Source organism: Salmo trutta, chromosome 7, assembly GCF_901001165.1.
Source record: "Salmo trutta chromosome 7, fSalTru1.1, whole genome shotgun sequence".
In the NCBI taxonomy this organism is placed as follows: Eukaryota; Metazoa; Chordata; class Actinopteri; order Salmoniformes; family Salmonidae; genus Salmo; species Salmo trutta.
The window spans coordinates 31640796-31653723 of record NC_042963.1 but is presented as its reverse complement, the minus strand read 5'-3'; positions in this window follow the sequence as shown (position 1 = coordinate 31653723).

Genomic DNA, 12928 nt, shown 5'->3' with positions numbered 1-12928 from the left:
GATTTCTTATTCAATATCTTCAAGATGTCGGACAGACACTTCAAAACCTTATTCCTTATAAAAAAAATTGACTGTCTTTTTTGTCATTCATGAATGTGTTATTCAATGCGTTTTTATGGGATTTGGTAGTAAAGACCACATTTTATATATGCTACTGTTCAAAAGTTTGGGGTCATTTAGAAATGTCCTTGATTTTGAAAAAAAAAAAAAATTGTCCATTAAAATAGCATCAAATTGATCAGAAATACAGTATAGACATTGTTAATGTTGTAAATGACTATTGTAGCTGGAAACGGCTGATTTCATGGAATATCTATATAGGCATACAGAGGCCCATTATCAGCAACCATCACTCCTGTGTTCCAATGGCATGTTGTGTTAGCTATTCCAAGTTTATAATTTTAAACGGCTAATTGATCATTAGAAAAACCTTTTGCAATTAGGTTAGCACAGCAGAAAACTGTTCTTCTGATTAAAGAAGCATTAAAATGGGCCTTCTTTAGACTAGATGAGTATCTGGAGCATTAGCATTTGTGGGTTCGATTACAGACTCAAAATGGCCAGAAACAAAGAACATTCCTTCTGAAACTCCAGTCTATCCTTGTTCTGAAAAATGAAGGCTATTCCATGTGAGAAATTGCCAAGAAACTGAAGATCTCATACAACGCTGTGTACTACTCCCTTAAAAGAACAGCGCAAACTGGCTCTAACCAGAATAGAAAGAGGAGTGGGAGGCCCCAGTGCACAGCTGAGCAAGAGGACATGTACGTTAGAGTGTCTAGTTTGAGAAACAGACGCCTCACAAGTCCTCAACTGACAGCTTCATTAATCTCTTTAGGGTAGGGGGCAGTATTTGCACGGCCGGATAAAAAACGTACCCGATGTAATCTGGTTATTACTACTGCCCAGAAACTAGAATATGCATATAATTGTTTGATTTGGATAGAAAACACCCTAAAGTTTCTAAAACTGTTTGAATGGTGTCTGAGTATAACAGAACTCATATGGCAGGCAAAAACCTGAGAAGATTCCCTACAGGATGTGCCCTCTCTGACCATTTCTTGGCCTTCTACACTCTCTTTATTGAAAACTGAGGATCTCTGCTGTAACGTGACACTTCCTACGGCTCCCATAGGCTCTCAGAAGGCGGCAGAACGTTGAATGATGACTTTGCAGCCCATTGCTGAAAAACAGTAGCGCATTTGGATAGTGGTCGATCAGAGAACAATGAGACTGGGGCGCGCGTGCACGAGAAGAGTCCATTTTAGATTTTTTGTCTTTGAACGAAAACAGGGTTTCCCGGTCGGCATATTATCGCTTTTTTTAACGAGAAAAATCGCATAAAAATTGATTTTAAACAGCGGGTGACATGCTTCGAAGTACGGTAATGGAATATTTAGAAATTTTGTGTCACGAAACACGTCGGGCGCGTCACCCTTCGGATAGTGTCTTGAATGCACGAACAAAACAGAGAATATTTGAACATAACTATGGATTATTTTGAACCAAACCAACATTTGTTATTGAAGTAGAAGTCCTGGGAGTGCATTCTGACGAAGAACAGCAAAGGTAATCCAATTTTTCTAATAGTAATTCTGAGTTTGGCGAGTGCCAAACTTGGTGGGTGTCAAAATAGCTAGCCTGTGATGGCGAGCTATCTACTCAGAATATTGCAAAATGTGCTTTTGCCGAAAAGCTATTTTAAAAATCGGACACCGCGATTGCATAAAGGAGTTCTGGATCTATAATTCTTAAAATAATTGTTATGTTTTTTGTGAACGTTTATCGTGAGTAATTTAGTAAATTTACCAGAAGTTTGCGGTGGGTATGCTAGTTCTGAACGTCACATGCTAATATAAAAAGCTGGTTTTTGATATAAATATGAACTTGATTGAACAAAACATGCATGTATTGTATAACATAATGTCCTAGGAATATCATCTGATGAAGATCAAAGGTTAGTGCTGCATTTAGCTGTGGTTTGGGTTTATGTGACATTATATGCTAGCTTGAAAAATGGGTGTCTGATTATTTCTGGCTGGGTACTCTGCTGACATAATCTAATGTTTTGCTTTCATTGTAAAGCCTTTTTGAAATCGGACAGTGTGGTTAGATTAACGAGAGTCTTGTCTTTAAAATGGTGTAAAATAGTCATATGTTTGAGAAACTGAAGTAATAGCATTTCTAAGGTATTTGAATATCGCGCCACGGGATTCCACTGGCTGTTGAGTAGGTGGGACGATTTCGTCCAACATACCCTAGAGAGGTTAAATAGTACCCGCAAAACACGAGTCTCAACATCAACAGTGAAGAGGCGACTCTGGGATGCTGTCCTTCTAGGCAGAGTTGCAAAGAAAAAGCCATATCTCAGACTTGCCAATAAAAAGAAACGATTAAGATGGTCAAAATAACACAGACACTGGACAGAGGAGGGGTCAGCACAGTCACCGGATCTCAACCCTATTGATCTGTTGTGGGAGCAGCTTGACTGTATGGTATGTAAGCTGTACCCATCAAGCCAATTCAACTTGAGGGAGGTGCTTTGGGAAGCATGGGGTGAAATCTCTTCAGATTACCTCAAGAAAGTGACAACTAGAATGTCATATTTCTTCAATAGATGTTCAAATGTGAATAAAAATATTCCTTTCCTTTGTACATTGGAATTTTATCAGATCCTTCTTTTAATACGGAATTAAAAGCACTCTTTACCTCCAGACCACTTAAAATATCTTTACAGGTTAACATTAATTTGTTGTTATCATTTTCTTTAGCATATTGTCACAGGCCGGCTCATAGCCTGTGGCAAAAATGAGGGGACACGAACAGGTATAGGCCAATCAAAAAGGTTCTTTATTATAAACCAAAAACTAATAAGAGAACAAACCAGATGGAGTTATAAAGGCAGCAATCTCACAAGCTCTTTTGGTAAGGGGTACTTACCAATATCCCTTTAAAAGATCAAATTTGCTAACATACTTTGCTGACCCAACTTGATCAATACAGTCCATCCTAGGAAGAGGGTAAAAGTCTGCTTTAGTAACATTGTTAACTTTTCTATAATCAGTGCAATGTCTGAAAGTGGAATCAGACTTTTTGACCAGAAGACAGGGTTAAGCCCAATTTTAACAACATGGCTCCGCAATACCATTGTCCAACATACACTGCACCTCTGCTTCCAATTGCAGTCTCTTCTCCTCAGATACACGATAAAATCTGTTTGATAGGCTTAGCATCTCCGATGTCTATGTCATGCTCAATTAAGTGGGCTTGCGATAGAGTGTCAGAAACCAAAACAGGGTCGTTTCTAATAAGTGCTACCAATTCATCACGTTTCTCAGAGTCTAAATGATCTACCAAAACCAAGGTTTTGCAAAGTCTGGGAGTTTTTCAACCGACCTTGTAAGACCTCATCCGAAACCCTAACTACCTCCTCTTCTCCCCCCTCCAACGTTAAAGCCACAAGATGCAGTGACTGGAGCAGCAGTCAACGCTGACCTCACCGCTGGAGTGCCTTCCACTGTGCTTAGATCACAGGAGTGATAACATTTTAACAGGTTCACATGGCATAATTTAGAGGACTTCCTATGACCAGGGGTTTCAATAAGATAGTTCAAATCTGACACTTTGCACAACACAGTGAAAGGACCACAGTATTTTGCCTGAAAATGTGAACTTACAAGAGGTAGAAAAGCAAGTACACGATCACCGGGACTAAACTCACACAGCTCAGCCTGTCTGTCATATTTCAGTTTAATTTTCTGTTGAGATCATTTTAGTTTTTCTTTTGCCAGTTCACCAGCCCTATACAACTTCAGCCTAAAACTCATTTACATAGTCAATAAGGTTCCGAGGGGGTTCCTCAGGCAAACAACCATCCTGCAGCACTGCTATAGGCCCACACGCCTTATGACCAAACACTAAGTCATTTGGGATAAACCCTGTGCTTTCCTGCACTACTTCACGAGCAGCTAGTAATAGCCAAGGTAACCCCTCCTCCCAATCTGCAGACAGTTCTGTACAGTATGCACGAAGCAAGGATTTTAAAGTTTGATGAAAACGTTTCAAAGCTCCCTGACTCTGAGCATGGAACGCAGTAGACTTATTGTGTTTAACTTTAAGCCGTTTGAGAACCTGAGCAAATAAATGAGAGGTAAAGTTAGACCCCTGATCTGACTGGATGATTTTTGGAATCCCAAATGTTGAAATAAATTGAGTTAACGCTTTAACTACTGATTTTTAAGTTATGGTACGCAAGGAAAAAGCTGCCGGATATCTAGTTGCTTGACACATAACAGTTAATAAGTAGCTATGACCTGACTTGGACCGTGGTAAAGGCCCAACACAATCGATAAAAAGATGCTCAAAAGGTTGCCCTACGGCTGGTATTGGATACAAAGGTGCTGGCTTTACAACCTGGTTTGGCTTGCTTGTGCGCTGACACGCATGACAAGTTTTAATAAACTGAGCTGCATCCCGCTTTAAACGTGGCCAGAAAAAAATTATGGAGTATGCAATCATAAGTTTTACGAACACCGATATGACCTGGCACATCACCATGTGAAGTTTGCAACACTATTTCGCAAAGTAGTAGGTACAACTATTTGAATGACTGGTTCTCCTAGACCCTGATCATAGTGTGGAACCCATTTCCTAACCAACAGCCCATCAAGAAGAAAATAACACTGAGCACTATTCCTCACCACTGAATCAGGAACAACTGTATCAAACAGATCAGCCAAGGTAGTATCGGCCTTTTGCTCAGCCATCAATGAATCTCTAGAACTAGTCAACTGTTCTGTCTGGAGTTTGACTGGCAACTCAAGACTTTCTGGCTTACTCTCAACCATATTACGAAATGAAGGTTGCTTCTTAAAGATGTTTAGTTTGCCATCTGCCCACACCTTACTACCTGCCAAGTCATTCCCCAAAATCATGTGGACTCCCTCTACTGGCAACTGGGGTCTAACCCCAACATCTACATCACCCTCTACCAGACCACATTTTAGGGTAACTTCATGTAAAGGAGAAGAGAATGGAACTAAACCCATACCACGTACCATTACACAACTGCCAGTATCAGACTCCTTAGAGAACAGCAAAACAAGCTCCAGTGTCTCTTAAGATCTTGATTGAAACATTTTGGTTGCCATCAACCAGGGACACTACACCATCTGAAATAAAGGCTGAAAAATCACAGTGGGAAGACTGAGAATCAAACTCAACTAGTGGCTGAAAAAGCTCACCCTGGTGGTCAGAGGCTGAAACAGGAGCTGCTATCACAGCAGGTTTAACTTGACCTGACTTTTTTGATTTAAGTAGAGGACAATCTTTCTTCCAATGTCTTTCAACTAAACAGTAGCGACAGGTATTAGCATTAATCGGTGCTTTAAGTCCTCCAGACCCAAACTTCTGCTGAGGCCTTTGGAAAAAAGCTCCAAAAAAAGGTGACCTACTATTCCTAGAAGTAAAGTTATTTTTATGGTACATGTCACTGTTTGACTCAAAATGGCTTTTATGTGTTAGCCTGTACTCGTCTGCAAGGACTACTGCATCACTGGGAGACTTAACTTTACGTTCATTCATGTATGTAGCAACCTGGTCACACACAGAATTTAACTGTTCTAACACAATCAAATTAGACAGACCCTCAAAAGTACTAACTTCAGAAGCTGTACACTAACGATTAAATGCAGTAGTCAAATCACGAACAAACTCAGAATAGGTTTGTGAATCTAACTTTTTCCTGTAACGAAAACGTTGACGATATGCCTCTAGCACAAGTTCGTAAACCTTCAGAACTGCTGATTTAACTTTAGCATACACTTTACTGTCAGCTACACTCAGTGCTGCAAAAGCCTCACGTGCTTTACCTGTAAGTACACATTGCAACAACATAGTCATGTCCAAATCTGACCAAGCTCTAGCTTCCGCAATACGCTCAAATAAAGCAAAGTATGTGTCTGGATCTGACTCATCAAATTTAGGCAACAAACGAAGATTCTGTGAAACAAACTGTGGTAGTCCTTCTGGTCTATTAGCGCGATTGAGAAATGCTATCTCCAACTGCATTTGCAACAGCTCCCTCTGCTGCTCAAAAGTTAATGAAGGGCTAGACTGAAAACTTGTACCCTCACTACTAGCAGACTGACCCCCAAAAACACCTATTTCCCTAAGACCCTACTTTAATTTAGCTTTAAGTCTCTTTAATTTTTTTTGCAACAATCTCAATCTGATAATGTTCAGCAATTTCAATTAACTGCTCCTTAGTACACAACTCTAAGGCTACCTCTGAAGGAGCTTGAACAAAACTACTCAGAATGGAAGACATTTTCCTTACCAATACAACTATTACAAATGCTAAAAAAAAATACACAACTCACCTGCCGTCAGTCTGGGTTCAAGGACAGGAGCCACACCCCACTATCCTCCAAAAACAACTAACTAACTGGCATTGGTCTTCGTGCAGTCACATGTGGGGGGGTTTTATGCACTTCCCTGTAGCTCAGTTGGTAGAGCATGGTGTTTGTAACACCAGGGTTGTGGGTTCGATTCCCACGGGGGGCCAGCACAGAAAAAAAAAAGAAAAAAAATGAAAAAATGTATGAAATTGTATGAAATGTATGCATTCACTACTGTAAGTCGCTCTGGATAAGAGCGTCTGCTAAATGATGTAAATGTAAATGTAAATGTAACAAAACCAGTGGAGTGGAAAAGAAAACCAGAACTGGCGGCCCCCCCATAACCATGGAGGTGCTCCCGAGCCGATGTAAGGGAAAAGGAAAAGGGAAGCTCTACCCACGTTCACTGCCACCTAAAACAAAAACACCACGAGCCTCCTACTGACACTCGCTGATAAGCCTGAACAGGAGAGGACTCCCACATGAACAAAAAAACAGAAAAACCCAGAGTGAATTGCTAACAAAATTTAGCTACCAAGCTAACTGAACCAAAATAACACATGGCTCTCAACGCTCTCTTCAAAAATATTGGCCCAACCAAAACATCCCCTCAAACAAAATGTGGCAATCTGAACTAAACTAACCCAAATTAACTATAAAACAATAGTCAAATAAGCCAAATTACAAATAAACAAACATATCAATAATAAAGCAAAGACAATCTAGACAAAACTAAAATACTAAAGTAAGACTAAAGTACAATTAACTTTATCTTACGGACGAGCCCCCACTTGTCACAGGCCAGCTCATAGCCTTTGGCAAAAATGAGGGGACACGAACAACATGTATAGGCCAATCAAAAGTTTCTTTATAATAAACCAAAAACGATGAACTTTAAACAAAGAAAAAGGAATGAGGTGTGGAAATGTCATAATGTAGGGTGTATGTAAAGTGCAGGGATGCATGAATCTGTGTGTGTGAATATGACTGAGTGGAAACTACGTAAAACTACAAAGGAACAAACAAAACAGGATCATACCTGGAGGAGCTGAAAGAGAGAGAGAGAAGAGTGGTTCGTGAAGCAGTTTAAATACCCTGAGCCCAGGTGGCTCCAATCACTAACGACCCTCCTCTGCCTGCAGGAGGAACCGCCTCTGCACTGCAGAGGAGGGGCCGTGACAATATGCACTGATGTCAAACAAATCCAATTAAAATTGTGAGTTTATATTGTGTCGTGCCAGGACAACAACCTCTCCCTCAACGTGATCAAGACAAAGGAGATGATTGTGGACTACAGGAAAAGGAGGACCAAGCACGCCCCAATTCTCATCGACGGGGCTGTAGTGGAGCAGATTGAGAGCTTCAAGTACCTTGGTGTCCACATCACCAACAAACTAACATGGTGCAAGCACACCAAGGCAGTCATGAAGAATACAAAACCTATTCCCCCTCAGGAGACTGAAAAGACTTGGCATGGGTTTTCAGATCCTCAAAAGGTCCGAGAGCATCCTGACTGGTTGCATCACTGCCTGGTATAGCAACTGCTCGGCCTCCGACCGCAAGGCAGTACAGAGGGTAGTGCGTATGGCCCAGTACATCACTGGGGCCAAGCTTCCTGCCATCCAGGACCTCTACACCAGGCGGTGTCAGAGGAAGGCCCTAAAAATTGTCAAAGACTCCAGCCACCCTAGTTATATACTGTTCTCTCTGCTACCGCACGGCAAGCGGTACCGGAGCTCTAAGCCTAGGTCCATGAGGCTTCTAAACAGCTTTTACCCCCAAGCCATAAGACTCCTGAACATCTAATCAAATGGCTACCCAGACAATTTGCATTGCCCACCCCTCTTGCTGCTACTCTCTGTTATTATCTATGCATAGTCACTTTAATAACTCTACCTACATGTACATATTACCTCGACTATCCGGTGCCCCCGCACATTGACTCTGTATCAGTACCCCCTGTATATAGTCTCGCTATTTGTTATTTTACTGCTGCTCTTAATTACTTGTTCCTTTTACATTATTTTTTTCTTATTTCTTTTTTGTTAAACTGCATTGTTGGTTAGGCACTTGTAAGTAAGCATTTCACTGTAAGGTCTACACCTATTGTATTTGGAGCAAGTGACTAATACAATTTGATTTGATTTGATCAATAACTATTTCTTTTAAAATGAATAGGGACCTGATGATGCAATGTGTAACTATCCTGCGCTGATCCATTCCTCCCGATTAATATGATCTAAATATGATCGTTTCAGTGTTTATTTTCCAAATATATATTGGGGTTTGAGGGGTTGTAGTAAATAACTTTCATAAGTGATGCACGTTTATCATCCATTACTTGATGTCTAAGAATTTCAGAAAAGACACACATGCATTTAGATTTCATTCGAGTATAAAATCAGTTACCATTTTAGAAACATTGCCAACATCCACAGTTTCATTACCCTGCATATTGTCTACATCCACAGTTTCATTACCCTGCATTTTTAACATGCAGAGATCTGTTACATAGTCAAAAGTTTGGTCACCTACTTTATTTTTTATATTTTCTACATTGTAGAATAATAGTGAAGACATCAGAACTATGAAATAACACATATGGAACCACGTAGTAACTAAAGAAGTGTTAAACAAATCAAAATGCATTTTATATTTGAGATTGTTCAAAGTAGCCACCCTTTGCCTTGATAACAGCTTTGCACACTTAATCCCAGATTCTTGGCATTTTCTCAACCAGCTTTACCTGGAATGCTTTTCCAACAGTCTTGAAGGAGTTCACACATATAATGAGCACTTCTTGACTGTTTTTCCTTCACTCTGCACTCCAACTCATCCCAAACCATCTCAATTGTGTTGAGGTCGTATGATTATGGAGGCCAGGTCATCAGATACAGCACTCCATCACTCTCCTTCTTGGTCAAATAGACCGTACAAAGCCTGTTGGTCTGTTGGGTCATTGTTGTGTTGAAAACAAATGATAGTCCCACTAAGCGCAAACCAGATAGGAAGTCGTATCGCTGCAGAATGCTGTGGTAGCCATGCTGGTTAAGTGTTCCTTGAATTCTAAATAAATTACAAACCGTGTCACCAGCAAAGCACCCCCACACCATCACACCTCCTCCTCCATGCTTCACGGTGGGAACCACACATGCGGAGATCATCCGTTCATCCGTCAGTTGGAACCAAAAATCTAAAATTTGGACCAAAGGACAGATTTCCACCGGTCTAATGGCCATTGCTCGTGTTTCTTGACCCAAACAAGTCTCTTCTTATTAGTGTCCTTTAGTAATGGTTTCTTTGCAACATTTTGACCATGAAGATCTGATTCACGCAGTCTCGTCTGAACAGTTGATGTTGAGATGTGTCTGTTACTTGAACTCTGTGAAGCATTTATTTGGGATGCAATTTCTGAGACTGGTAACTCTAATGAACTTATCTTCTGCTGCAGAGGTAACTCTGGGTCTTCCTTTCCTGTGGCAGTACTCATGAGAGCCAGTTTCATCATAGTGCTTGATTGTCTTTGCGACTGCACTTGAAGAAACTTTCTTGAAATGTATTGACTGACCTTCATGTCTTAACCTGTCTGGGCTAGGGGGCAGTATTTTCACGGCCGGATTAAAAAACATACCCAATATAAACAGGTTACTACTCTGGCCCAGAAACTAGAATATGCATATTATTAGTAGATTTGGATAGAAAACACTCTGAAGTTTCTAACACTGTTTGAATGGTGTCTGTGAGTATAACATAACTCATATGGCAGCCAAAAACCTGAGATAAATCTAAGCAGGAAGTGGAAAGTCTGAGAATTGTAGTTCTTCTTTTGATTCTCTATCGAAGCTACAGTGTCTGTGGGGGACGTTGCACTTCCCAAGGCTTCCATTGGCTGTCTAAAGCCTTCAGAAAGTGGTTTGAGCCTTCTCCTATCACTGGGCAGATTATAGGAGCTCAGTTATTGAGTGGTCTGCCTGGCAACAAAGGGATTGGATATGCTCGGTCCCGCGAGCGTGCCCCTCCTTTTATTTTCTTCTTGAATGAATACGCTATTGTCCGGTTGGAATATTATCACAATTTTACATGAAAAATAGCATAAAGATTGATTTTAAACAGCGTTTGACATGCTTCTAAGTACGGTAATGGAACATTTAGACTTTGTCTCTGGTTCTGCGCTCGCGTGTTATGCCTTTGGATAAGTGATCTGTACGCACGAACAAAACGGAGGTATTTGTACATAATATGGATTATTTGGAACAAAAACAACATTTCTTGTGGAAGTAGCGGTCCTGGGAGTGCATTCTGACGAAGATCAGCAAAGGTAAGAGGATATTTCTAATACTAATTCTGAGTTTAGGTTGCCGCGAACTTGGCGGGTGTCTGAATAGCTCACCGTGATGGCTGAGCTATGTACTCAGAATATTGAAAAATGTGCATTCTCCGTAAAGCTATTTTAAAATCTGACACAGCTGTTGCATCCAGGGGTAGTCTATCTATAATTCTTAAAATAATTGTTATATATTTTGTCAACTTTTATGATGAGTATTTTTAAAAATATTTAACACCATTTTAAAGACAAGACTCCCGTTAATCTAACCACACTGTCCGATTTCAAAAAGGCTTTACAACTAAAGTAAAACATTAGATTATGTCAGCAGAGTACCCAGCCAGAAATAATCAGACACCCATTTTTCAAGCTAGCATATAATGTCACAAAAAACAAAACCACAGCTAAATGCAGCACTAACCTTTGATGATCTTCATCAGATGACACCCATAGGACATTATGTTATACAATACATGCATGTTTTGTTCAATCAAGTTCATATTTATATCAAAAACCAGCTTTTTACATTAGCATGTGACGTTCAGAACTAGCATACCCACCGCAAACTTCCGGTGAATTTACTAAATTACTCTTGATAAACGTTCACAAAAAACATAACAATTATTTTAAGAATTATAGATACAGAACTCCTCTATGCACTCGCTATGTCCGATTTTAAAATAGCTTTTCGGTGAAAGCACATTTTGCAATATTCTAAGTAGATAGCCCGGCATGACAGGGCTAGCTATTTAGACACCCACCAAGTTTAGCCCTCACCAAAGTCAGATTTACTATAAGAAAAATGTTATTACCTTTGCTGTTCTTCGTCAGAATGCACTCCCAGGACTTCTACTTCAATAACAAATGTTGGTTTGGTTCAAAATAATCCATAGTTATGTTCAAATATCCTCTGTTTTGTTTGTGCGTTTAAGACACTATCCGAAGGGTAAATAAGGGTGATGCGCCCGACGTGTTTTGTGACAAAAAAAATCTAAATATTCCATTACCGTACTTCGAAGCATGTCAACCGCTGTTTAAAATCAATTTTTATGCAATTGTTCTCGTTAAAAAAGCGATACAATTCTGACCGGGAAACCGTGTTTTAGTACAAAGAGAGAGAAAATAAAAACATGGGGTCGCCTCGTGCACGCGCCTCAGCTCATTGTCCTCTGATAGACCACTTACCAAAGGCGCTAATGTTTTTCAGCCAGGGGCTGGAATTACATCATTCAGCTTTTTCCCGGGTTCTGAGAGCCTATGGGAGCCATAGGAAGTGTCACGTAACAGCAAAGATCCTAAGTTTTCAATAAACAGAGTCAAGAAGCTCAAGGAATGGTCAGAGAGGGCACTTCCTGTACAGAATCTTCTCAGGTTTTTGCCTGCCATATCAGTTCTGTTATACTCACAGACACCATTCAAACAGTTTTAGAAACTTTAGGGTGTTTTCTATCCAAAGCCAATAATGATATGCAAATTCTAGTTTCTGGGCAGTAGTAATAACCAGATTAAATCGGGTACGTTTTTTATCCGGCCGTGTAAATACTGCCCCCTAGCCCTAACAGGTTAACCTGTTGTTCTGATAGATAGGTGCAGGGGCATATCACGTCAGTGTTACCACCCACAGTCACACTCTAGTTGATCTTCAACATCCGACAGGATTAACTCTGATCTGACAGCCTGACACTGTTTCAACCCTTCAATACATTTCTGTTCTATTAGGAATATCTTTTGACTAAGACACACAAAACACATTCTGGAAAACACTCCGTTCACTTGAGGTAAAATCTACCTTGTGTTTTACAAAATTCCTTGCCTTCATTGAGTAAAATGTAAGCATAGGCTGTGAAGGCATGAAAACACCACCAATACGACCATCCGAACATTTCCACTCATGCCCCAACATGTCTGGATGTACAGTGAGGGAAAAAAGTACTTGATCCCCTGCTGATTTTGTACATTTGTCCACTGACAAAGAAATTATCAGTCTATCATTTTAATGGTAGGTTTATTTGAACAGTGAGAGACGGAATAACAACAAATAAATCCATAAAAACGCATGTCAAAAATGTTATAAATTGATTTGCATTTTAATGAGGGAAATAAGTATTGACCCCCTCTCAATCAGAAAGATTTCTGGCTCCCGGGTGTCTTTTATACAGGTAACGAACTGAGATTAGGAGCACACTCATAAAGGGAGTGCTCCTAA